The sequence below is a fragment of the Tympanuchus pallidicinctus genome, unplaced genomic scaffold (assembly GCF_026119805.1).
Source record: "Tympanuchus pallidicinctus isolate F22 unplaced genomic scaffold, pur_lepc_1.0 scaffold22, whole genome shotgun sequence".
Lineage (NCBI taxonomy): Eukaryota > Metazoa > Chordata > Aves > Galliformes > Phasianidae > Tympanuchus > Tympanuchus pallidicinctus.
The window spans coordinates 542113-570079 of NW_026294739.1; the positions used below are offsets into that span (position 1 = coordinate 542113).

At 42.9% G+C, this 27967-nt stretch overlaps 1 long non-coding RNA gene across 1 annotated transcript; it reads left to right on the forward strand.

Moving 5' to 3' along the window:
* Window positions 1–4339: 4339 nt before the first annotated feature.
* On the forward strand, window positions 4340–17355 carry LOC128081879 (uncharacterized). The gene is made up of 3 exons (XR_008207437.1): window positions 4340–4445; window positions 15422–15543; window positions 15945–17355. It is a non-coding gene; the product is annotated as an uncharacterized LOC128081879 (long non-coding RNA).
* The last annotated feature ends 10612 nt before the right edge of the window (window positions 17356–27967 follow it).

Here is a 27967-nt window from a genome sequence, read left to right on the forward strand (position 1 = left end):
GGAACCATGTCAAAGGCCTTGCAGAAGTCCAGGTAGATAACATCCATTGCCCTTCCCCCATCCCCCATCCATCACTCCATCACAGAAGGCCACCAGGTTGGTCAGGCAACATCTGCCCTTGATGAAGCCATGCTGGCTGTCTCAAATCACCTCTTTGTCTCGTATGTGCCTTAACAAAGCTTCATGGAGGATCTGCTCCATGATCTTCCCAGGCACAGAGGTGAGGCTCACCAGCCTGTAGTTCCCTGAGTTTTCCTTTCTCCTTTTCTTAAAAATGGGAGTAACGTTTCCCTTCTTTCCAGTCACTGGGGACTTCACCAGACAGCCATGATTTTTCAAATGTGATAGAGAGCGGCTCAGCAACCACATCAGCCATCTCTCTCAGAACTGTAGGAGGTCTGAAACAGAATAGAAGTTCCCACTTCATAACTCACAGGCTGAGAGCTGGGGCGGTGCAGCCTGGAAAAGAGAAGGCTCTGGAGAGACCTGAGAATGGCTTTTCAGTATCTAAAAGGAGGCTGTAAGAAAGAAGAGACAGACTCTTCAGCAAAGTCTGTTGGAATAGGACACAAGGAAATGGTTTCAAACTAAAGGAGGGGAGATTTAGATTGGATATAAGGAGAAGTTCTTTACAGTAAGGGCAGTGAGACACTGGCACAGGTTGCCCAGAGATGTGGTGGATGCCCTGTTCCCTGGAGACATTCAAAGTCAGGCTGAACAGGGCTCTGAGCACCTGATGGAGCTGTTGGTGTCCCTGTGCATTGCAGGGGAGTTGGACAAAATGACCTTTAAAGGTCCCTTCCTCAAATGATTCTATGATTCCTCTTGAACAACGTGAGCTTGTACTGAAGCAAAATAGCAAAATTTTAAACAAACTGGCCTCCAAAAACATTAATCCAGTATACCCATTTTGCAATGCAAATCTGGTAGATTGTTGCCTGAACTGTGGTTTTGCTGCAAGTCTGATGTGTGGTGCAGATTTCTTAGTGCAGCAAAGGAAAGGTAGGCATAGCTGGTCTTAAAATCTTTGCTTACAACACTTCTGAAGTAAAGCATTGGACCCAGTGGTTCCTAGCTGCATTTGGCACAGAAGTATAACTACAGAAACTTTTCAGCAAAATTCACTCATTTTATGTTTCTTCTAACACTGTTCTGAAGTTGATCATATATTGCAGCTTTACTAATGATATTTCATGGAATCATAGGATCGTGGAATCCTTAGAGCTGAAAGAGACCTTTAAAGGCCACGTAGTCCAACTCCCCAGCACTGCACAGGGACACCACAGCTGGATCAGGTTGCCCAGGGCCTGATCAGCCTGGCCTTGAAAGTCTCCAGGAATGGAGCATCCACCACATCTCTGGGTGTATTTGATTGTGTGGCGTATTTAGCCTTACAATACAAAATTCCTTTCTATGCTCTGTGTCATTTTTTATTACTTGTGCTCTGGAATCTTTGTATTTAGCTCAGAACTAAAGGCTTTAAACTGTTGATTTCTGAAAGAAAAGAAAATGAACAAACAAAACTTCCTCTAAATCAACATATTTGTTCACAAGCCAGCAACAAAAAAAACATTACCCAGGAGACCTGCCTTTTTCGGATTCATATCCTTGCTTTGTTCTGAGTGCCAGTCCTGCTAACACCCTTTCATTTCTTTTGAGTAGTTCCTCTTTTCTTCTTCTGTTTCACATGCTATTTGTGCTTTTCGTCTGTCCCTCATCTCTGCCTGAATCTCCTATGCCTCCTTAAGTTTATCTTCCTAAGGCACCTGCCATCCAGTTGGTAGCATTTTAGGGAAGAACATCTTCCAGTAATATAACAGCAGACCAGGTTCTTACATGCCCAATAATGGTGTAAATCAGGCATCCCAACCCATGAACAGGATACACCAGGAGCTGTATTCTTTTACAGCTAGGATTTTACTTCTGCTAGCCCACTTATGCTGGCAGGAATAATTCAAGAGTAAGGCATGACACAAGCAGTGGTCAGGTCTCCACTTCGTTTAGTAAGGGAAACACTGTAAATCTCCCTACTAGTTGTTTTGGACTTTCACAGAGAGATCAGCACCCTTTTGCATCCATCTCCCTGATGCTTTGGTGAGCTGAGGTGCCTGAATCCCAAGTGAAATGGAATCTGCAGCTGGCAGTTGGCTGGGTATTTAATGTGACTGGCTGGGCAGTCTTAATTTTGCATCTGCATTAATGGTTGTGTGTGGACATCATTAGACATCTGAAATTATGGGCATTGGTAATACTGCTGTTGACCTCCTAGAAAGAAGACTCACAAATTCCACGTGGTTTTGAAAATCTCACTGAAGTGTTGCACAGTGGTTGTGCTTCTCTGAAGCCTTAAGGATTAAGGATGCAAAGAGCTCTACTAACAGCTGTGCTCAGGCTGCTAGCACACCTTTGGTGCCTTTGCTGCCAAAGCCACACTGAGAATGACACAGGAGTGGTGTTAAGTGGTGCACCCTGATGACAAGAGACAGGATGTACTTTTAAAAGTGCTCCCATTATAAAAGAAGCTTTATAGTGGGTATGTCTAATGCAAAGTTAGAAGAGCACACCAGTAGCACTGAAGCAAAGGTATGTGGGGAATATAGGAAGTTGAATGAATACAGTGACTGAATCTGAGACAAACAAAATGGTCGCCCTCCATGCTCCATAGAAAATGAAATTCTCTTACTAGCCCAAACTGTTTATATGCAATATGAGCATCTTTGAAAAATCTATTTATGACCACTGTCAATGGCATCTGTTCAGTCCACTGTCTAACTAGCCTCGTAATTTCTCTTTATACTTCTATTAACTGGAGCTTTGGGATTCACAGTTTATTCTAATTCATTCATGATGACAGTAAGCCAAAGTCTTGTGTCAGTACTTGTGAGATGTATATATATGCTATATGTGATATGTACAGTGTATGTATTAAAAAATATCTATTTACTGAGAGATGATTTTTGTGATGATCTGTTCTGAGCATTGGTATCAACAAAGATTTCAGAACAGCGTATGTCAGTAAAAATAAAACAAAATATAGTTTTTATAGTTTGTCCAACTTCTATTAATAATTTCCTGGCTTCCAACATATTCCTTTAGTCTTTTTAGGTAAGGGTTTAAAGAAAAAAAATGTTACTCTGCATTTTTAGTGAAGCATATCTGTTTATTTCTGAGATGGCTGTTTGTGATTCAGTTGAAGTTCATGCTATCTCAGAAACGTTTACCAGAGTTGAAGAAATGCTTTCTTTTGCAATGCTGTTTGTGGATGTTGAAGGAGAAAGTGTAGACTCAGGTCATACCATGATATTAATAGGTAAAATCCATATTAGAGTCCAAGGGAATTTTGCTGTTTCTGCCAGGATTGAATTGGGTACTTGACAGAGTTGGGTTTCTCAGTTGTGTAGACAAATGCAATAGCAGAAGACTGTCAAGGAACGTACAGAAACATCGTCAGTGAGTAACAAGACTGCGAAACTTCTCCTATTCAGATCACACTACTCTAAAATCACCAGGATAGAAGAAAGCAAACATTGACTATACCAAAGTGACTGCTCTAATTCCAGTTTCATCTAGCATACAATTAATGAATACACAGATGTTATAGCATAGTAGAGAGCTTGGCTACGTAGTTGTTACACCAAAGCAGGGAACAGAAAAGATAGGCACACTCACCCATCTCCTGGGCTCACGTGGGAAACCTAAGGTGCAGAAAAGCACTGCTTTAATGTACCCACAGAGAAGAGAAAAAACTATAGGTGAAAATACAAGGGACTCAGAGGAAAGGAACTGATGTCCTGGAAAGCATCAGAGACCAAAAAATCCCCTCACTGAGGAGAGCCCCAGGAAGCACAAACACATAAAATCCTCTAATTCGCCTTTTTTTTTCTTTTCCCCCTCTTTGATCCATATTTCAGAAGTTCTGGAATTAAGTTACATTTCTTCTTCCCCTGTACTGCATTTGTAGAAGTGCAATTACAATACAGACAGGAAGTGGAGGGTCCACTGAGGGCAGGTGACCTAATTTATGGCCTTATATCCTAAGTCTCACCAGAATGTCCAAGCTAGCTCACAATTACTAGTTATTAGAAAGACTGGGAGGCCAGAAATCTTCTTACTGGACCAAGTGATATACCTGTGGGGAAAAGTAAAAGATCTGTCATAAATAAGACCTAGAAGTTGTTTTTGAACACAAATTTTGGACCAACAGAAGGTGCACGTCCTCCTCCACATGTGGCCGTGTGTATGGGAACTGTTGAGTCATGGTCTGAACCACTGATTGAGAAGCTGGGGAAAGGACCCAGTCAGCCCTGGGAGAGCAGGTGAAGGCAATGCAGCTGCAAGACAGGAAGGGGTGCAGCCTCTCTTAGACCTCATTGAAGGGCTGACTGCCACTGGAAATTGCTCTTTGGTGAAGCTTTTCCCTGTGAAAATGGAATCTTCTGTTACAGGTGAGCAATCTTCTGCCCTTCCTTTATAGTACCTCTCTATCTTGTCAGTTCTTTGTTCACATCCTTGTTGTAATGCCTTTCCCACTGTACTGATCTGTCCAATTGCTACACCGTGTTTGTTGCCTTATGATTCTTCCTAATTACTATTAATAGATGAGCAGCAGTTCTGATTTATTTTTTCATATATTAACATGGATGTCTTTTAGTGGATTTGACTTTCAGAGGGTGATTGTCTGAAAATTTTAGGAAATAACGTGCTAAACTCTGGTTGGCAGCATTTAGAATCAATGGGATCACGATGTCGCATCAGTGTGGAGCTGCCCCACACACAAATTTGGGGAGAAATCATAGAATCATAGAATGGCTTGGGTTGGAAAGAAGCTCAGGGATCATCAAGTTCCAAGTGTGAGTGAGGGAGCTGTTGTGAAGCAAGCAGCTACATCATTCAAATAAATGGTTATCTGGAGGGAGAAGGTGATGTATGCTTTTTAATGAAAAAAGAAAGCTCCAAGTAAACGCTCAAACAAATGGTGAGATCTTTAGACTGACAGTGAATAATAGACCAGCTAGGAAAGCAATTGTGTGCTTCCATTCTTAAGAAAATCACTTCTTCTGGCAACCAACCATCCCAACCAGTGACTGGAGTCTTATTATAGAAGGAAATGAGTTGTTCTGCTGACTTCACACACACAGTGAGCTGGCTGCAGTTTCTACAGCAAAGTTATTGTAAAAGAAGTAGCAAACTTCTGCAAATGAGATTTGTTAATATGCCTCACAGCATTCAGCTACAGTAATAGTGACAAAATGCACACCGTGTGCAGAGGATGGGAATAGATTTAAACATCCTAAATTTGACTCTCAGATTAAATGTCCTAGTGTTAGAAAAATATTACCTGAGAGGACGCAATACATTAGCTATCAAAATAAACTAGCGACCAGACCAGTGGGTGCAACGTGCACAGGCAGATGATCTGCGTACTGAAATTTATCAGGATACCACAGTGCTGTTTTTAATCTTGTGTGAAGTGACTGCACTGTGTGATGTCAGATGATTTGGGATCTTGCTGCCTGCAAGATCAAGAGAAGGCTCTGCATTATTCAGCTATTGTCATCCTCCCTTCTTTTTCCAAAGAAAATACATATTTCAGGTGCAGTAAGAAACAGTAAGTAGGTAACCTTCAGATTTCCTTTTCTGGGATCCTATTTCAGGATATTCTGTAATTTTGTAATCAGACGAATGAAGGGCAGCCCACCTGCTGAATAAGTAACAGAAGACTACTCATTAAAAAAGCACCAGTAATTAATGCTAGAGTTACACAGGGTTTGGGGCTAGTTAGTGGCCTGATGTAAATGAGTACAGCCATAATGGTACCCTCGTTTTACACCCACGTTAAATGTCATTTAAAGCTATTTACAGCAGCATAAGCATTAATTTCTATAATTTCTCCCATCAGAGAAGAGATTCTTTTCTATTTTGTAATGTATAAGTGGTGGTTTAAGCATTTGCTGGGAGAAAATGTCAGATCAGCATTTCTGGCTAGAAACTGTTAAAGGTAACTGCATTTTTCATGATAAAATGTTGTATGTGTTATATTAAATGTATTGAGCAATAGCATAATTAAAAATATACCAGGGATTTCCAGGGTGGGGGAAAAAACAAACAAACAAAAAACCCAAAAAAACCCACCTGCCTATTCTGAAGTCTTCAGTATAGCTGTAAAAGCTGATTATACATTGGAGTTTGAGTGTAAAGATCTTGGAGAAAGGGCTCTTTAGCACACATAAAAGGTATCTCTGTATAATGGCTTATAAACAGCTTCACTCAAAATCTAACAGTATTGAAGGGAGATGACAAAGAACTACTCAGAAATGCATTTAACTGATAAGCTGCATGCTCCTAATAACTGAACTTCAAGTATTGCAGCGAAGCAGGTGAAAAGAGTCTGAAGCAAAGAGTCCTGGCTGTAGGAAATCCTGCCCTTTCAGGATAGTTTCTAGAGACAGTGAGGTTTTTTAGGCTTCGTTCTATACTGATAGCATCAGCCCTTCAGCATCCATAAGGAGCACTGGCTGTCTGTCTCCTGGTGCTGGGAACTGCAGGAACAGGGCCATGTAATAGAGGTTCCTGGGCAGCAGATCCCATCAGCCAGACTGATTTTCAAAGGAACACCAGTCAGTTTAGGTTCTGGGTGGGAGCCTGCACCCAGTGCCAGCTGCACAAATGCATGACCAAGCAGACAGTGATACTGAGTGTCTTTCTATGCCTGCAGAGAGATTGAATCTATGCTTGCTGTGCTGGATCTAAAAGCAAAGGTGTCTGTGCTGCTGCTGCTGCAAGCTCATGTCTGGACATGGTCTTGGTTAGGCACTGCCAGAGAGGTGATAAAATCTGCTGGGAGAACTGCTTCATCATTCCCACACAGCCTGAGGGCAACACAATTAAACTGCATCCAAACCAAGGCTAAGGAGCCACCACAAAACTTCATGGGTTTTGTTTTTCCTGCCTTGAGCTTTCACCAATTCAGGGACCTATGCATTTCATTCTATCTCAAGCAGAAAAGTATTACACAGCCACGGATCATACATTGTGGGTGCTCTCATCTCTTTGCACTCCCAAGACTTAGAGGTGCATCAGAACTTGGTATGGGATGTTTAAGAAAGAGTAGCTATTGGCAATGCAGGTAAAACTTTGGTGTGTGGGAGAGTAAGCATCTTATACAGTGACTTGTACAGAAGAGATGTCAGCTTGCATGCAACAATTACAGCTGACTTTGACTAAAACAAGAAGCATCAATTACTTGGTACAGGATAGTCCTGTCTGGACCTTGATATGAGAAAAACAAAACAAAACAAACCCTACCTGGATCCTGTAATAAATGCTAGAGCTTGTAAGCAATATATGGCAGTCTCAACCATAAATGGTTGTTCAGAAAGTCTCTCTCTCAGATAAAGAAAAGACAGCACTTAAATGGATGGGGAGTGTGAGGGGGTGGGAGGGGGGAACTATTTAGAGACTGAGGTTGTGTGAGAAAAATGTTTTGTAAAGGTACAGGGAAGGAAGATTACTGTTTTTAGATTCAAGGTTTTTCATAGCTCTGCAGTGAATGCCTATTGCAGCGTGTTGGAACTAGATGATCTCAAAGGTCCCTTCCAATCTAAGACATTCTATGATTCTGTGAATTAGAAATAAGCGTATATTTGACAATTTGGTGTATTTGAGTTATCAAAAAGATGAGGGGGAGAGCTGTTTAATGAATAGTGTCTTCATGGAGAGGGAAACCACAAAATAAAGATTTTATTAAACCAGTGAAGAAGGACATAATGAAAATATATTGCTGCAAGCTAACAGTAGACAAATTTAAATTAGAAATTGAGCGTGTGTTTTTAGCAAGTTGGGAAAGTTCACCACTGAGAAACACTGCTAAGAATCATATAATCTTATCATAGAAAGGCCTGGGTTGGAAGAGACCTTAAAGATCCTCTATTTCTACATTTGGTTCATGTGGGTCCACATCTCAAGGCTGTCCAGGTACCTCTAAATGGTGTCCCTGCTGTTGTGTCAGCTGTACCACTCAGCTTAGTGTCATCAGCATTGAGGGCACACTCAATCCAGTGTCTATGTCACTGATAAAACAGACCCCTGGTAGACACCAGTTGTGACCAGCCTCCACCTGGATATAGAGCCACTGACTCCAGCAACCCTCTGGCTGGGACCATCCAACCAATTCTTTACTCACCTAATAATCCAGTCCTCAAATCCATATTTCTCCAACTTAGAGATAAGAATGGGATGTGGGCTGAAGTCAAAAGCCTTGCACAAGTCCAGGTAGATGACATCAGTTGCCTTTCCTCAGTTCACTGATACCGTTGCTCCATCATAGGAAGCCACCAGATTGGTCAGACGCGATTTGCCCTTGGAGAAGCCATGCTGGCTGTCTTGAATCACCTCCTCATCTCACATGTGGCTTAACATAGCTTCCAGTAGGATGTGCTTCATGATTCTCCAAGCAGAGAAGTGAGGCTCATTGGCCTGCAGCTCTGAGGGTCTCCCTTTCTGAAAAATGGGAGTGATGTTTCCCTTTCTCCAGACACCAGGGACTTTATCTGACAGCCACAGCTTTTCAGATAAGATGCAGAGTGGCTTGACAACCACATCAGCCAGTTCCTTCAGAGCACTGGGATACACACCGTCTGGCCCCATAGGCTTGTACACATTCAGCCTCAAGAGGCATATCAGACTTGCTCTGCTCTAACACTGGGAGGGATTTCACTCCCCTGGCCTCTGCCTAGAAGTTAAGAGGCACAATAGGCACCAGAAGCTTGCCTGGCAGTGAAGTCCAAGACAAAGATCTTGTTGAGTGCCTCAGCTTTTTCCATGCCTGAAGAAGCCAATTCTCCCTTCTCATTTATCAGAGGGAGAACACTCTCCTTTACCTGCCTCTTATGACCAATTTTCTAAAAAATCCCGTTTTGTTATTTTTCACAGCCCTCTCTAAGTTCAATTTCATCTGCATTTTGTCTTTCCTGATCCTACCTTGTATCCATGTCCAGACACATCTGGACAACATCTCTATATTCTTCCCAATCCACCCATTCCTGCTGGCACTACCTATACTTTCCCTTCTTTTTCTTTGCCCAACCATACCAGTTCCTTGCTTCCTCTGCTTGAATTTTTTTTTTTTATGCTGGGTCATGAAGAGCTCTTGCACTCTCAGAAAAGTGTCCTTGAGGAGTTGCCAGCTCTATTTCACTGCTATGTCTCTAAAGACAGCTTCTCAGGGGATCTCCTGAGCAATTCCTTAAAGAGCGGAAAGTTTGTTCTCCTGAAGTTCTTGAACTCCACTCTTTGCTAGACCCAGGTTCCTTGGGATACTGCACTCAACCAGGATGTGCTTACTACATCCTAGGCTGCCTCCAGTCTTAACTTCTTTAATGATTTCTTTGCATTGGTGAGCACCAGGTCCAGTAATGCTTCACTTCTGTTTGGTCTGTTCAATACCAGGAAGTTATCCTCAGTGGACTCTAGGAGGAACGCTGGTGTTTGTGTTCCTTAAGGATACACTGCATTTAAGTGCCAAGTTTTGGATCTAAAACAAACCGAACTGGTGATTGCTAGATTGAGTACAAGGCTGGGTGGAAGGAATAGAGGCCACTGCTGGGTTGCACTGAGTGCAAAATGCAATTGCACCCTTATAATGGCCACACAGTGCGTGTGTGTCTGTCTGCCTCTGCCCTATGAGCCAAGCTTCCCTGGGAAGCCATAAAGCAATTTCTTTCCAGCCACATCACAGAGCAACCTCCTCACTGTCTCCATTAAAGACTATTGGTGACAGTTTATTCAATTATTAGGATTTACTGCTTAACAGTTCAGTTTCAGAACATCAAGAGAAAATCCAGTAGAGGGTACAGACAGAAACAACAGCTGAATGTGGCAGGGTGAACCTCAAGAAAGTGACAGTTTCCATCCAAAATGCTCTACATTCCTTAAATTACTGGTTTTGCTGCCTGGCAGTGATGCAACCTGGAATAAGTCCTTTGTGTAGTAGCTGGTCCTCCTGCTGAGAAGGAAGGGCCGTCCCTGTAGCAACAGCCAGACTCAGCACCCTGCTTCCACCCAGCAGCCCCCCCACTGCAGCTCTTCCCATAGCCAGCAGGGAGGTGTGATCTGACTTCAGAGATGCTCTGAGCAAACCCCAGGGAGTTCCTGACAACTATGTGATCAGAGCCTGATTTTGAACGTGCCTTAACCTGGCTTGTTTTCACAGTAAGGGGCTCTGCTTGGCCACGAGGTGAGTTCTGTGATCACGGGAGTCTGAAACTGCCTGTTACTCCCAGGTTCTACATGAGTGTTATTTTGCTTCCACCTTTAAGGACTGCCCCTCAGGGCTTCATTTGCGTATATGGCTGAGATATTAGGCATGTAAATTAGACATGCTTTTTTAACTTCAGTGCGTATCTGACAATCCTGTCAGCAAGATGTAGGGGTGAAGCCAGTGAAGGTGACTTGACCTAACTTGTTCCACATTGTGGCCACAGGTCTGTTTTCAGCTCATGGCTCCCTCTGGGCTAATACCCATTTCCATTTGTACAAAGCTCATTTTTAATCTAGTCTTACTCAGGTAAAATATTTCAAATCTTCAGAAAAGAAGGGAAAGGACAAGTTTCTTTGTTGTGAGAAGAACTGAGGAGTTTGATAATTTTGAACACCAGTTATCTTCAACACCAGATTTTGATGATTAGGATTGGATTAGGATTCAAGTTCCATTTCAAGCATGCGTTGGAAGTAGAAGTTAGCAAGCATGAAGACAACCATGGTCCCTTGTCCTGTGAGAACCTGGAAATGGAAGGTCAGGAGAATGGGAGCATCACGGGACCGTGGCTGGGGATGGGTGGCCAGCCAAAGCCCTGTGCACAGCCTGTGGCACAGGCAGCAGAGCCAGGCTGGGGCCATGCAGCCAAAGGGAAACATGGAGGCTGCACTCAGCACCCGCTGGGAAGCGTGCTCTGTGCAGGTACAGTGGGTTTTTCTTATCCTAGCCCAGTATTTCAACAAAGTCCTTAAATGTCAAGCTAACCCAGTGCATTTTTAAAAAATATGACTATTTTATCCTGGCTATGGGCTGTGAACATTGGCAGTAAACTCAAATGAGCATTCTCTTCCATGGAACTAAAGCCACCCAATCAAAAACAATAGCATAGAAATTGCTGTTACATTCATGCTCAACATAATCCACCACCACGCTTCAGCTACTTGCATTGCATCTTTTTTAGTTTGCTCATTTTTAATTACTGTGTGGGTTATGTTATTAGGGGATGTTGACAACATTTCATTTCATCAAAGGCTTTCACTTAATTCATTGTGTTTCTATATACAATGTATCTTAGACTAGATATTAGGAAGAAGTTCTTTCCTGTGAGAGTGGTGAGACCCTGGAACAGGTTGCCCAGTGAGGCTGTGGCTCCTCCCTGGGAGCACTCCAGGCCAGGCTGGATGGGACTGTGAGCAACCTGGGCTATGGGAGGTGTCCCTGCTACAGCAGGGGTTGGAACCAGGAGATCTGAAAGGTCCCTTCCAACCCAAACCATTCTGTGATATCTCTGATGACGACCTACAAATAGCATAATTGTTAGAAAGCTTAATAACAATGTCCTACTTGCTTTAATACTGGTAATAGTGTACTCCTGTGAGGGAAAACCTTAGACACTGAAAAATCATCGTGCTTATTTCTTTCCATTAATTAGGTCTGATGGGAGCATTTCTAGGGCAAACAGACACCAAAGATCTTGTGGTGCTTTTGCCATACAGATAGAGAGGCATCACCTACTTTTCTAAAGCGGTTTAGCGATTGCCACTAGTGTATTTTAAATGAAAGCATAGCAACAACGGCAGAGATTATATATTCTATTTGTCACTCTGCATGGGCTTGCACAGTGAGTGTGAATGATAAAGGTTTTGTGTCATCGGCAGACGTGGGTGAGATCAAGTCTAGAGCCTGGCCCACAGCCCCATGCAGCACACAGATCCCCAATTCCCGCCTGCTGTGCCCTGTCACACTGCTATGCCAGCCCAGGGGCAGAACTGGCAGGACTCCTTATGCCCAGAGCAGGAGAAATGAAACCTTATGAAAGGCCTACAGCAAGCTCCAAAAGAGGTGAACAGCTGTGTGGTTGGATTTGCCTTTAAGTCCCACAGGAGGTGGCACTCTGCAGCATGATGTGGTGCTCCAGAACGAACCTTATGCACAAGCAGTTAGTATGGAAAGAAAGGGACATAAAAACTGATGCTTGTGACTGATTTCTTACTGAAAAAAGCTAATTTGTGTAAGTAAATTAAATGGGAACGTGCTGTGCTGATAGAGGTGGTAAGGCAATAAGATACATTTCTCTCTGAAGCAGTGTAAGCACCTTGCTGTAAGAACACACATTGTAAAGAGCTGTAAATTCAGGTTTTTGCCACGCATCCCAGTTCCTAAGGCTATGGGGCTGTTGGACCCCTGTGGCTCAAGTCAGGCCGCTGGCTCAGAAGCAGAGCTGGGCATTTGCTGAGCAAAAGCATGGAGGAGAATTAAAAAGCACTCATCTTTCTCTCAAGGGTTGGAGTGCTGTGAAAATACCGTTCCACAGAAAGCAACAGTGTAAGATTGATTTTACATTCTACAGCTATGGTTGTCCGAGTGTTAAGTGAGAAGCAGGACAAATTCATTAATTGAGGGAATTTCCAGGCTAATTTCCAGGTGTTCAGGGACCTGACCTATTTCAATTTGAATAATAGCTGATGACAGAATTCGATATCCACAAACATTCTCTTTAAACAGAGGGGAGAGTTGTTTTGAGTTGAATTTTCTTAATTAGTATTCCACAAATATGGCATGGTTTTCCTAAACACAGCCAGCACTTATGTTCTTAAAAGACTTAAACTTGAAATACAATCAGCTTATTTCACTTAAATGACAGAAAATAAGACAAAAAAAGAGACTTTACTTTGTTGATTTCATCTGAATTAAGGAAAAAAAAACAACCATAAAAGCTGTCAGATGCTCATTAGACATCTCTTTTGACAATTAGGCTCTAATTTCCAGTTTCATTTGCTTAATGGACAACTGCCCTGTCCATTAACTTTATTTAAGTGGATGTTAATTAAGACTTAATTACAGTTCTGAAGGTGCTACATGCTGTACCCACCTGAAAGCAAACGGTTACCTACCATTCATTCTATTACAGAGATGGAAACTATGAGGAAAAAGAAGAAGAGAAACTAGGGAAGATGAGTTACTGTCAATCAGATCTGGTCTTCTGGCTTCAGAATTTTTAATACCGTATTTGAAGTGGTTTTTATGTTTGTTTTTTTTTTTAAATTACTTTTTTATTTTTAGCCTATGTAGAAAGATCAGTTAATATTTATATAATGTTATTGTGCCCTGATGTCAAAATTTCCCGAGTAGGTAACAAAGAAATGTGTTTGGCTTACAATTTCTTTTACGTGGGGCAGGATGTGGAACACACAGCTCCTACAGTGGGTTAGTTCAGCTGCATCCAATGTCACTTTTTGGTTAATGCAAAGCATGATGCTTGCCCGAAGTAACAACGGCACCAAACAGCTCCCTTCTGGTAACTGTCTGCATTTCGTGACAGTCTTGAGCTCTCAGCAAAGATAATTCTGGTCCTGCATACTGTGCACATCTGTGGGATGAGGAAAGCCCCTGGCTCTGGGATGTTTGCAGTCTCCTGGATGTAATCTAGGTAATGTACTGACTTTACAGATCTCTGTAATAGGCTTTATATAGTGGGAGGGTTGCTCTAAATGTGCAGTCTCTCATTTAAATCCAGGCTTAACCTTTAGTACAGTACTGCTTGTCCGAGCCATCTATCTGTTAATCATTTTGATTCCCTGTTGACTGGGTTCCATCCATTCCTGTCTCTCTGCTCGGGCTTTTCTTGGCTGGAAGGGGAATAAAGTATTTTTCATTTTCTGACCCAAAATCTTGCCATAAATTTTCCACAGAGGTCAGAAACTCTGTGTGTAGCAACCTCTAGAAGTAAACTCGTGCTAAGGGCAACTCTACTGCTAACAAACAGAGTAATAAAATTGATACATAGACAGCCCTAAACATGGCTATCAGCTTAATAACAGATATCTACTGTGTGAAACAATGCAAATACATTCCTGAGAACAGCTTCTGCTCTCTGTAGCATCATTTAAGACATTGTTAAGCAGAGACATCTCCTGTGAACAGTATTTCTTCTTTTCCTGGAAAAACATGTGCGATCGTACCCAGTTCTAATACACCAGCAGTCCATGTGACTGTGACAGGGGAAGATAGTTTCTGTGATGTTAACTGGATCCCACAGCTCTCCCCCACATAGGTGATCCTGGCATTTTTAAAATGCTGCGTTTATAAAGAATAGCGGCATCTTTTTGTTTAAGAGATTAAAGTTGTCTTTATTGTCTTTATTGAAGCATTCATTCTCACAAAGGCTAATGTTCTTATTTAGTTCCTTGACTCCACTGCAAAGTAGGTTCACTGCTGCTTTAATCTTTACAGGACAAGCAACCAGCCAGAGGCTGACAGTCACTGACAGCTGTTAGCACTCTCTGCCTATTAGATGTGTTAATCAAGTTTTCTAACTGTTAAGAAACTTCAGCATTAGCAGAACAAGATAGCTTGGTCTTTTTGACCAGGTTTGTCCAGAATATGTATATTCTGCAGGTTTGTTCATTTGTGGTTTTTTGTTTTTTTTTTTTCTAACAGAACATCTCAGAAGGAATTTGAAATCTTTATCCTTCTTTTTCTCATATGTCATAGAACATAGGTTAGAACGGACCCCATCTGCTCCCACCTTCTGTCAAAGGCAAGGCCTACATTAGGAATACTAGCTATCCACTCTTGTTTTGACCCTGCAGGTGCACAGGGAGAATCTGGAGGGAATGCCCTCCAAGGCAAACTGGGCACCATGACACCTGCAATGAATGTATCCACAATATCTAAGCATGCTTGGTGAGCCTAGCTGCAGCATGCTGCCATTCATTTAGTCTCTACCAGGAGGTGTTTCAGGCCAATCTGGTAAAAGCACCAATTGCTTTATAAGCTGACATCAAATCTCTTTTCTCTATAGTGGTTATTGCTATGATAACAGCCACAGGTAAGATTTTTAGAGACTGAGTGTTCATTTTGGGAATTTGTGCTTCAACTTTTAGCCCTAATGTAAACAGAGCTTGCAGAGTTATCTATTTGCGTTGTTCTCCATGACTGTATATGATATCTATAACAGTGAGTGCACATAAGATTAAGAAAAGAGATTTTAATGCATACATGTGTATGTGTTCAACCTAGTGTGCTATCAGGTAACGGTCATTTACTGCAGCCTCTTCCTTCCAAGTAGCACCCCCATCATCTTCTGCACCCCAAAACTATTGCTGTTGGATTCTGTGCTCCTTTTCTCTTGCAGTTTATCCATCCTTATCCCTTCTATCCCAGTGTTTTTGGGCTGCTGCTGTCCCCACATCATCCCCTAGTTTGCCTGAAGGTCTTGCAGCACTGAAGTTGGAACCTAAAACAACTGGTCTGGCTGAAACTGAATGGCTTCACCTTCAAAAGGAGTAAGAATGACAGATCTCTGTATTCATACAACATCCCCCAGAACAGTAGGTGTAAAATCAGTTTCTGGATGTAGGACAAAGCAGAAACTAATAGTATGGGTTCTGGCCAGAAAAATGTACTTTAGGCATATGTGGTGCTCTAATGGGTATAGAAGGAGCATGCTGCGTATATGTAGGTATATCACAGGGCCAAGTCCCCTGTGCTGTAACTGCTATTTTCCAAAGCTAACAAAACAAAAAAGATCTCCCTGTCCCCTGGGATTTGGGATGAAGTCAGATTTATGGCTGGACTGCTGTGGAAGCCTATGTGTTCCCCCGGGGGCAGGGAAGAGCATAGACAGTGCTTACAGTGGGTAGCTGCTAGTTTTCCTCCCTGTGTTTGTCCTGTTTTCCCCATGCAGGTGGAGCCTATGGTGTTTGGGCCCTGAAGCGCAATGAGGGAGCTGCAGCAGTGACCCCCAGCCGTGGCACTTGGACAGCTCAGGTATGGATGGGGGAGACTTGGGGAGCCCAGGGCCACAGCCCCCGCTGTTCCTGGCACGCTGAAAGCCTCCAGCAGGCCAACAGAACCCATTTTTTCGCTATCTCTGCATGGCCCCTCATTACCACCACATCAAGCCCGATTTTCTCAGGCCCACCAGCCTTCCTCATAGCCCCAGTCCTCTCGTCACTCTTTCTCTGGCTCTAGGAAATGAGAGCAGGCCTGGAGTCTATAAAACACCCTGCAAAACTGAGATTCCTCTGGGCAAAGGCACTAAAGTAGTCATATTTTTTCCAACAAGCGTCACAAAAACGAGTAAAGCTGAAGTACCTGTTTATTCCTACAGCATCTCAAGGAACATTAAATGTGAAATCAGCTCTCGGGGTTAAAACCTGCTCGCTGTTGCTTGTTCCACTGTCAGTTGTCAATCTGCAGCCATTCCCACAGGATCACTGTGCCTCACTGTGTCAGCTCCGCTGTGCTCCTTGTCAGCTTCACGATGAGGAGCAAGGGGGGAAACTGGCAACCGGCACACAGGGATCAGAGGTGGAATAAATTGAGAAGGAGTGGTTTATATAGGCACGAAGGTTTTGGAGCTCAGGGCTGCTGAAAACCAACAAAGAATTAAAGATATATCAAGTAATGAGACATCAGGCGTGGTTCTAAAGGTGCAGAATCTGTGAACGCTTTTAAGCAAAAGGAAAAGACCAGAGGTGGTGCTAAACTGCATCAAAAGGAAGCAGGAAGAGCTAGAAATGAAGGCAATCAATTATAAGAATACAATTTTTTAGTCAGCTGCACTGGTTAACACTAGAACAGAAGTTGTGGGAGGCTGTGAGGTTTTTTCAGAGTAATTTCTGTGTGTCTACATGGGATTCCAGAGATGCCGTATGACCTTGCAGTATGGAGTTTAAGCCATGCGCATGAGACTGGGCTCATATGCTGTACAGGTGTGCTGAAATCTGGGCAGGCAGAATGCTGCTGCGCCCATTTCTGCTGTGGGGCAGCTGCGGTTGGAGCATCGCTCCTGGCAAAAGGGGCTCTGGGTGTATGTGAAATGGGGAAAAAGGTTAGGTGCCCTCGGGCTGGTCCAAAAGCAGCACATTTCAGAAAAATGCCTATTTCAGTTCCTGCTTCCAAAGACAGTGCTTGTTGTTCAGCGTGTTTATTGTGAAAAGAGTAACATTTGAAGGCGCACACAGGATTCTGTAGCCCGACATCCTATGGGTCTGCCCATTCTGCTGAGAAATCCTCACACTGATATCCCAGCATCTGTTAGAACTGACATATTTTTAGATGTATGTCTGCTTTGGACTTTAAGACTTGAAGAAATGGAATGGTCTGCTCACAGAGCTGCTTCCCTGGTGGTTAGAAAAAAGAAGGGGTCTCCTCTCATCTGAATTTCTATTATTCAAAGATTTTTGTCATGCCTTTCTCTCTCAGATAAGGAAAATTCTGCTCTAAGAACTTTCTTTCCCACAGACACAATTAACACCAAACTATGATCTAGTGGGTGAACGAAGAGTGGGTTCACAGCTGATTCTCACTATAGGGTTCTTTTCTTACCAGTTGCTTATCTTTTGGTTATACTGAAACCAGTTAGCTTGTTTTTCCAGTCATGGTTATTTTCCAAGCTAAATGACTACTTATAGCTTTTTTTTTTTTTTTTTTTTTTTTTTTTTTTTGGCTTGTTTTCTAAGTTTTAGCCAAAGAGACCAAAGAGATTCAGTCATTAGCAAGAATAAGCAGAGGGGTGCACATCTTCTGGTTTGTTTTAAATGTTTAAATATAAAGAAGCCTTGACAGCTATAGGTGCATCTTCGTTATGGAAATAAATTCCACGATGTTTCGAAGTGCTCTGATACCATCTTGCCTGGGGAAGAAAAAAACAAAACCGCACTTGTTTTGCCCTGAAAGCCGAGCTCAGTTAATGTCCAGCAGGCACAGCAGTGTTTAGGGCCTAGCTGACAGGAGCAAGGCTAAGCCAGAATGCTGAATAACTGCCCAAGGCACACACACTGTCTGTTTTACGTCCCAGCTGAAGCAGATGATGAATGCACCCAATAAAGGCTGCCTCCAAATGTTTAGTGGAGCTCACAGCTGTGACCCCGCTGGCGCTCCGGCCCTCACACAGGGCCACACGCAGTGTCCCCCAGGCGCTCTGCCCTGCTCAGAAGTTGGCATGGCCATACAGGGACGGCCGTCTGCACTTGCCACTGTTCCCATGGCACAATGTATGGGCAAACCAAGCGTGTGTGTGAGGCCCGCTCCTGCTGCCCAGGGTTTTCCAGATGGGCTGAGCACCTCTCCGTCGCACAACGTGCAGCTGGAGCTGACAGCTCCAAATGCCTCGCAAGAGTAAGCACTCGACATGCAAGAAAAGCGAAGCAATCAGCATTTTATGCATGTCAGGATGTGATCGTGTTTGTTTTAATTCATTCTCCAATTGGCTTTCTCTCAGATACACAGCCCTCATGCTTAATAATGCCCACGCCTTCAGCCAAAAAGCAGCAAGTGCAGCTACAGGCTGTTTGTGAGCAGCCTTCTGCATGGAAAAGTTTTGTTTTGCTTTAGCTATGCTCCTAGCATGTCAAATTTCACGGGGCTCAAATAATACTTTTCTTTTGTATTAAAGTAAAGAATTTGCCTTCCGTTTCATCCAGGTAATTGCACCATCTGAAAACACAGCTTCCCACTCATTTCCTCATAGCTGTGTGCTCTGAGTGCCGGCGTAGGGCCAGAGCTGCTTGCACGCGCGTGTATGACACGGGCTGAGCTGTAACATCTGTGCTGGGCCCACATGCCATTTCTGTCTGTGAGAGCTCCTGTTAGAAACAGACCTCCGTGATCAGTGAAAAACACATTGATTTAATGCCTCTTGGCACTGAAGAATCATTTGTACTGTCCCACCATGGCAAGTCTATGCTAGCAGCCCTGGTTATGAGTAGAGAACGTTTTATTAATCATCTTTAAACATATTCTTCTCCGAAGAAGTGCTGCTTTTAATGATAGATATTTGGTGATGTGAATATAAAATACATCACAGTTTCTGGTGTCTTTTTTAATTTTACAGGTGACACAGCTTAAAACCAGGAACATCAAGTAAAATAACTACTGCTGAGAGGGAATAAAAGTTGGCAGGGATGGCAGTTTAAAATAGCCCTATTTTCATCCTAAATATAGGCTGGTTTAATTGAAATCTAGTGGTAGCTATGAGACAGCTGCTGTATCAAAGACCAGTGACAGCCTGCTGAGGTTAGAAGAATACAGGCTGCCTGTATCTCTGCTGAGATTAAGAGGCATCACAGAGAGCGCAGTAATAGACAGATTGATGAAAAGTTGAGTTCTTAAAACAGTGGTTTGTAAAGCTTTTATGCAGTTTTATTTATAATTTATTTGTCTTTGTCCTCCTAGTAAGATGGGTTTCTGCCTGAAACCAGTGGTATGGTGCAAATCCCCGGTTGCTGTGACCTGCTTTAGCCCTGCTGGAAAAGCAGCCACAGATACAAGTAAGTCAGCTTTCCCTTCATAAATTCTGCTGTGTAGAAGCAATAATGGTATGATGTCCAGGTTTTTTTCCAGCACAGACTTTCCTAAAAATGTGTATTTCAGCTCCACGAGGTCAGCTTAATGCCATCAGTTTTCAGATGGTTGCATGGTTCAGGCAAGACCCCTCAGTACAGTAAGGCACAGTCCCATGCTTGCAAACAATAAACAAAGTGATGTAGCGATCCTCAACATAGCAGTGCCATCAGTGCCCCACTGAGTTACCCCACTAGCCAGCAGGGCCATGTGCAAAGAGACCAGAGACCTCTGAAAGTGCCTTCAACAGAAACAGCTCCACAATTCTAAGATTTAATTACCAGAAGCAGTTGGGTATTGCAGGTGAAAAGTGAGCATTTCTTATTATGCTGCTGCTTTCAATGTTCTCTAATGACCAGGTAGAACTTTTAATTTCCATGCTTTCTGGTTATTACTATTTTTTCAGCTTCATACAGTATAAACTCCAAGCTTTCAGACTTATCCTCCCTGGCAACCATTGTTATTCTTGCTTTCTAGTTCTTAATTAATATTTGCCATGTTCTTACTAAGGTAAGTCTGTACTTTCTCGTTATATGAAATTAAAAGTAGGTGAGCTTAGTTACCAACTAAGAGAAGCTTTAGGAAGCTTATTGGACACCTTCATATGTGGATTTATTTTCTTTTGATTTTGATTCTCAGGAGTGCCCTTAAGACCTTCTATCTACCCTGTCAATCAAATGAATCAGTGAGTAATTGTGTCAGAGATACAGTGTCTTGCATCCTGTGTTCTGTGGTGAGTCCCTGATTTTCCTGATTAGTGCACACAAACACTTCTTCGTAGCAGCGTGTTGCTGATGACTGAATGCAAAATAAGGTGAGTGAAAAATCTTCTGCCTCAGCTTTTGTGATTGTTGTTAGGAAGATGTCAATTCCTTTCCTTTGCCTCATGCTCCCTGGGCTGGCAGACTAAGCATTAGAAAGGTGAGGCAATCTGCCTGAACAGGAGAAAGAGCATCGTAACAGCAGAGCTTCTAGCTGAGTGAAGAGCATGCAGGCAAGGAAAGCAGGAAGATCTGTGGAATATGGGAGAAGACAATCCACAGAGCTATGGGATCATTTGCACAGACATACTGAAGGCTGCCATTGTGGTGGGTGAATTGAGTTTTCTGATGAACCTCCTTGGATATTTACAACTAGTGTACTTCGCTGATATTATATATATGTCATAGAAACAAACAGCAATTTGGGAAAGGGAACCAACAACCTCTGAAGCCTCAGAGGTTTTCTTGTACCCATTACTGCCCCAAATGTACTCCTAAGTATCACATCACACAAGCATGCTTCTCTCCCCTGGACTGCCGTGAGAACTGAGGCTGCCCAGGCATCCATGGGAGGCTCCTTGCATGCTGCAGGACAGGGCCAAGAGGCAGGCAGCCACGTGCAGCGTGATGCCCCATGTGTGCAGGCTGCTGCAGCTGGGTCCCAGCAGAGCCACGTGCTGCTACTGTGGCACCAAAGCACACCAAGCCTCACTGGCCAGCACCTGATTTCTTAATGCCGCTGTTTGTGTAGTGCAACTTTAAATGGTTTCAGATAACTGGATTAGTGAGGTTAGACGCAATAAAGTTATCTGAGACGGGATCAGACTAAAGGGCTGTCTCTGACAATGGCCACTACTGACTTGGAGAAGAGATTGTACAGCAGTGCTTCCAAACTGACACCTCTGAGCTTTGGCAGTCTGTGCCTCAGGATCGATTCGGCCAAGAGTGATATCTGTGCTCAACAGATATGGAAGATCCCCACTGATGGTAGGAGGAGTTTTGCATGAGAAAAAGTATTCCAGCCATCCCTACTGAGCTAATGAATAATTTTGTGCAGTACTTCTCTGCATCTGGCCACATTTGATTCTCCTTCTCATACAAAAAAGCAACTGTCAGAATGATAGCACGAGAACTTCCAGAACCATATGAACAGAACGTGTCATCAAAACCCGTAAATGGAGAAAAAGGACTCACAGGCTATGGTGCATTTCTTGAGGAGAAAAAAAAAAAAAAAAAAAGGCTTTGATAGGTTACTTTATGGAGGGAAGGATTTTCAGTTCCTTCTAAAATAGATAGTTTTGAACAGTTCATTTCACAAAACATTAGGAAGGAAAGATTGGAGGAAATCTGTATTTCTCAGCTTCAAAATTGAGCTATAGGCAGCGAGTTCGCCAGCTCATTTTTCTCTTTTGCTGGAAACAGACATTTGTGAGTTGTGGAAAACAAGCAGTGGGAGAAGGGAGGAAATTGTCTAAGCTTGCATAAGGAAATTAGATAGTATACCTGTGTAATTTATAAGGAGCTATGGCCACTGCCATTCTTTGATACCTAAGAAAGCCATTGTGGATACACTGCACAGTTCTCACCTTGTACCCAGTTGAGCCAGGGGCATCCATAAATGGTCGGCTTTTGTCTGCCCCAAGGACATTGCAGTGACAGCATATGTAAGTGAACTACCCTAAATTCTAGTACCTCCTTTTGTAACTCAACTCCAGCTGTCAGGCAGATGCTAGAAAATTAATGTTAGCGACGGGCTCTAATAGAGCCCTAATAGAGCCCAAAGCATTTATGGGGACCTAAGGGCTCACTGCAATGCCATCAGCACTCTCATACAAAGTGGAGTGTCATAGGAGTGAAAATGCACATCTTGTGAAATTATTTTCACGATGGTGCCATATGGGCTGGAATGGTTTTGAGATATTTTTTTGCCGTACTCTTCATGCAACTAACTAAACATGGGCAGAGGGGGGGCACTGTGAGAAGGCTGTGCAATAAGGAAGTGGAATTACAGCATTCCCCTGGAAAAAGAGTGGATAGTTCAGGGTATGTGCTGGTTTTGAGGCTGTGTGGTGCTTAGAAGCCTGCTAGGGTAAACTCACAACAGGGTACCAGAGGGGAAGGCAGGCTACAATTTTATATAGGTCAGTATTTTGTGGGCTGCTTAACTGAGATGACTGGGTACTTCAACACTGAGAGAGCCAGGAGAAAGTCTCCTGCTTTACTTCCAGCCTGGAGCTGGAAGCACAGCCCACCAGAGATTGCTCAGTCCTCTGACATTGGATCTGCCTCCAACACAGCAGACTCTACACCATTATCCAGTGCAAGTCCTCAATGCATGCAATTCCCAATAGTTTTTTGACTGTGCCCAAAAAGTAATTTTTTCTTATTGCTTAGTTTGCTTCCTAGTTGCCTCACACTAAGTTACCTTCGAATTTATGCACTTTGTAAACTTGACCAAAATAAAACAGCCAAGAAAGCACAGAAATTGAGATAAAGTTGTGAAATGCATAGTTGCATTGTCTAGGAGTACAGCAGGAATAAAGTACAGGGCTTCATGGCAGGAGCTAGACTTTGTTCTCTCAAATGCTAAAGACATTAACTGTGAAATAATAATTTCTTCTCTTATCAATTGCATGTTCCATTAGGCAACCACTTTGTCTATTTCTGTTTGAGAAGCTATAGTTAGGAAGGCTCTCAGTGCCTAATTGCTTTGGTTTAATAATAAATTTGTGCTCTAAAGATGTATGGTTTATATGTACTGCATCAACAAATAATATTTGTTAGCTGCTGCCGCACGAGAAGCAAGGAGTCGTGGAAAGAAACCAAACCCATAAACTCTGGCCCCAGTTTTAGTCTCAAACCTGAATCTGTGTTCAAAACTTCTCAGGGTACACACATCAGTCAGGAGAACAATATGGAAGTGCATTTGTTATGTAATCAGGGCTTTTTTCCCTTCCTCCCCTTTAGCTCTGAGAGTGGAAAATCAGGAGACAGAAAGGGAAAGGAACAGTGCCAGTAGAGCAGAACACAACGGGCCCAAATAATCCAATATTTCATCATTTAATTTCACACTCACTGGGCTGCGGGGGCATTACAAATCGTGGGGAGAGTGATCTAAGAAGGGAGGTGGCTTGACGATGATACCATCAGAGTTTAAAGAGGTCTGGCAGTGCTCTGAAAGCGCGTGTCCTTCCTTCTCCCACTCCTTCCCCACTCAGTACAGATTAAAGTGACCTCTGGAGATCAGCTCTGCTGAACCCTTCATGCAGTTCCGCAGTGTCGTTCTTATGTGTACAGTATGTGAAAGAACAGCTCAGACGAAATTCCTGCCCTTTGGAAAAGTTTGTATGTACCTCAAAAATAAAAAGAAACAAAAAGAAGAAAGGCTATTTTATTTTAAAGCCGGAGCCTCTTTCATGGTCCCATGATCTCATGAGTTCTTTGGCTGGCCTGTGACCTTTCAACCTTGCACTACATGTTTCTTTTCTAAATTAGCCAGTGTTGAGACATCAGTGGGGGAATATCAATGTTATTATAAAAGGCATCATTCTCTCCCAAAAATGTCAGTGTGAGTGAGTCATTGCACCTAACTGCTCAGCTTTTGTAAGGCAGCAAGGAAGATTTGAAAGTGAGACCCAGGGTCCCCCAGTCCATCAACTTCTATTTAAACTCCTTTAAAAAGCAATGTTCCTACATCTGCCACAATAGAGGCCAAGGAACTAAGCTTTCTTCCTTCAGCTGCATAAGAAAAGTAGCGCTTAAGGTGAAGTTATATATATGTGATATAAAAATAGATAGATATTACAAATAATTGATTCTTACAGCTATGCTCAAAAGTAAAAAAAAAGAAAGAAAGAAAGAAAGAAACAGAAAAGCCCTTAAGAAAGTGTGCTGGTGAGTTCTATCATTTCTTACAACCAGCTTTTGTGCATCTTCTTGCACAGCTCGTGCTCTCTGGTTTCTAGCAGGTTGAGGAAATTAAATCAGATGAACCTCTCTATTTTTAAACTTAAGAACGTGGGTTTGTGTTGTCTGGTGTTCTGAAAAACCCAATATGGATGTTTATGTGGTCCTGCCAAAAGAAGTGGAATACAAAGAGGCAGTAACCTTATGAAAGGACATCACACTTTTAAGAGTGCTGAATCCTCAGCCAGGATAAATGGGGGTACCTTCACTGACACCGCTCTGCCTTCTGGCCTTCCAGCACCAAGAACAAGTGGAGGCAGAGTAGATACTCTGTCTTTGTGTTGCAAAATGTGTTGACCTTAAAATGAAAATGGATCATCCATTCCAGACATAACCTTATTCATGGGTGAAGTTACATCAGAAGTGCAGTTGGCACACATCTGGAGATGCGTGTCACCCGGTAACCATCCAACCCACAGCACAGAGAAAAATGCACGGCAAGGATGAGTTTCCAAACTCAATCTCTCCTCAGCATGTGGAAGTCTGTAAATATTTGCTCTTAGCTATCCTGCCAGCTAGTTGGTGTTCAACCCTAATTCACCTGCACTTCTGGCCCAACACTGCTAATTTCTTACAGGCAGGCAATGCCTGAAGTGTCAGAGGTTCTGCTCACAACTACAGACATTTGATGTATTCCAATACAATGCTGTCATTTGCCTCAGCCAATTTCTCTCTAAAAATAGGTTATGTTGTACCTAACTACAGGTGAAGGAAAAAAATAAACTCTTGAGCAGAACCTGAGATAGTTGTATTAATTCATCTTAAGTACTTTGGTCTGTAGTGTTTAATGTAGCAACAGCTGAGGATGAAGTGTTAGCTGAGAAGTAACATTAGCATCGCCAGATGCCTGTATGGCAATGCCACACATTTCTTTCTGAATGGCTGTAACATTTTTTCTCACTGACAGCTATGGGATGTCTGTCCCAGTTCCATGTGCATCAGACCAGTGCTCAGCAACATGCTTTTGAACTGGGGCTTGTGAGAACAGAGTGCTCTATGGGCTTCTTACGCCGTTGCTCAGATCGATAACAATGAGAATGAGGGGAGATTTATGTTTGATAACTCCTTTTCAAAAACAGTTTCTGGATAGAACCTCTTGAATGATAAGAAGTCCTCTGATTGTGACTTCTGCAGGAAGGGGGAGAAATCTCCTACATGTCACTGTAGCGGCACGCTGAAATCACATACCCTGGTAATTTGGAGGCCTATTTTGAGCCATTTCATACTACCAAGCTAAGCTCTGCTTATCAAACATAAAACATAAAGAATATGGGCATGGTTCAGTGCCCTGCCCGCATTCTTTAGTTGCTGCTGTACACATTTAGGGAGCGTTGTTGAAAGTCACATCCAGAAAGAATGAAGACTTCTTACTAAGGCAGGCTCAGTTAGCAGAGGTTCTCAAATGAGTTTATGGTGTGGTTGGGATTTTTGTTTTATTTTATTTTATTTTTGGACTTTAAGTCTTATGACTGGGAAATCTCTGCATCATATATATCAAAAGTACAGTGCTAAAAGGGGAAGTCATTTGTAAAAGGTCTTTAAAACAATGCATTTCTTTCAGTCACTGCTGTAAAATTGGGCTCTTCAGCTCAAAATAGCACGGGGTGGCAATTACCTGCCTTACCAAGATAACCTGTCTGAGATGACTTGGCTGTCCATAATCTCCCTCTGAAAAGTACTAACCACACAGCGAGGAGTAAGCACTGCATTTTGAAGGCAACTGGTCTATGTTGCTCAAGGACCAAACAGCAGGATGGCTGCACTTGTCCTCAGCGCAGCCCCTCTGTTGCTCAGCAGCAGATTTGTGGTCATCTTCCTGGAACCCAACTCTGGCTTCCCTGAGACCTGGGAAAGATCCCCAGCTCCATACGCCTACTGAATGATATTCCTAATTAAGTTATTTGGACACACAAATCCCCAAAAGCCTTAGCATTTCTGTAGGGCAAACAGCTTCATGCATGGATCCAGCTGGATTTGTCAGCCATCCATGGGTGCCCCTGCAATTCAGAGGGGCCGATCCAATATTTTTAGTGACAAAAACAAAAAGATACTCTGCCTGTATGTGTTGTGGGGAAACTGAGGTTCCTAATGAAGGAAAAATCCAGTGGAGAAGTAAGCAGCTGTAGATAGCAAAGCGTTATCTAGAAAATCCTCTGGATAACTTAATTAGATTTGACTGAGCAAAACACATGGCCAGCTTTTGCTGAACAGCAGCCAGTGTTGGGGAGGGAGGGAGGAGAGCAGGGGACGAGCTTTCATGAATTCCTGTAGGAGACAGATACAGTAGAGATGAAAAGAAACCGGCAGAAAAGTGACTGAGATACTCATACTTTGATGAAGATTTACAATCTAAAGATGCCAGGTTTTCTGATGTTTCTGCAGAATGAGATGTAGTGTAAAACTAAGGGAAAGGTGCTGAAGATTTCATTACATGACATCAGTGAGGAGGAGGAAAAGGTTACAGATCACCTCTTCTTGCCCATCTCCTTTCCCTCCTTCCTCCCTACTCTGCAGCAGTGTACTTCGTGCATTGTGAATTCAAATGGGGATGCTCTGTTCCTTCAGTGTGGCAGTGAAGACACAGTACAATTTGATAAGATATCCGGGTTTTTTGCTGCTCTGGTTTTGCTCCAAGACTCTAGGTTGCTATGCCTCAATATAGGTCCATTTTAGAACCATCTGGTTCTACATACTTTGCTGCACGAACGATTCTTAATTGGCTTCAGTATGAAAAACAGAGGTACGTCCACTGAAATACAGAACTTTTGGAAAGTTGTAGAGGAATAGAAAACATCCTGTGAAAGTCAAGGTTGTAAGAAGCCTCTATTTGGTTGTATTGTTTTTTAAACTGTAGCTTTCCACACTTGTGCCAGATGATTTGGCTCTTCATCATTCTTGTCTCTTCATAATGCTTGGATCAGCTTTTCAGTGGACTTTATTTTTTTCTTGTGACTATTAAGAGGCAATCTCCACAGCAGGATGGATTTTCTGTCTTCCTGACTCTTGCTGGCCAGCCATGTGCTATTCTCCTCCTCTGCATTTTGTCTACTCATCTTGTGTTTTACTTCACTCTTTCTTTTGTACCCCAGTTCCAGCTCCTCCTGCCAGTCCTTAGATAATCTCTTGTATACTTTGTGCCAAGCTCCATTCCTTTAAGCGAGTCTTCACAAAATAGATCTGGTCCTCAAAAAACCACACGATTTATAACACGTGCCAAAACCATATTTTCATCGTGACACTTTGAAGATGTTTGTTTCAATCCTGGGTATACATACAAACATAATCAGTGAAACAAACAGATGTGCTTCAGCACCACGAGGAGGAACCACAATCCTGGCGTTCCACAGTCCTGGCAATACAGAGTCCCATATGGATTCCTCTGATGCCTGCATTCTGCCACCCTGTAGCTGGGCTGCCATAGGTCTCCAGGCGCTGTGATCGAGGCCTGGGATGGGAAAAGGGCTACAGACTTTGGAATCATCACTGTTGGAAAAAACCCTCAAGATCATCGACTCCAGCCACCAACCTGACCTGCTACATGCCTTCTGCTAAATTAGAGCTGATACATAGGAGTAAGAGCCAAAGTAACCCTGTGGGACCTTGTGTACATTGTACTTGTTAACTCATCATATGG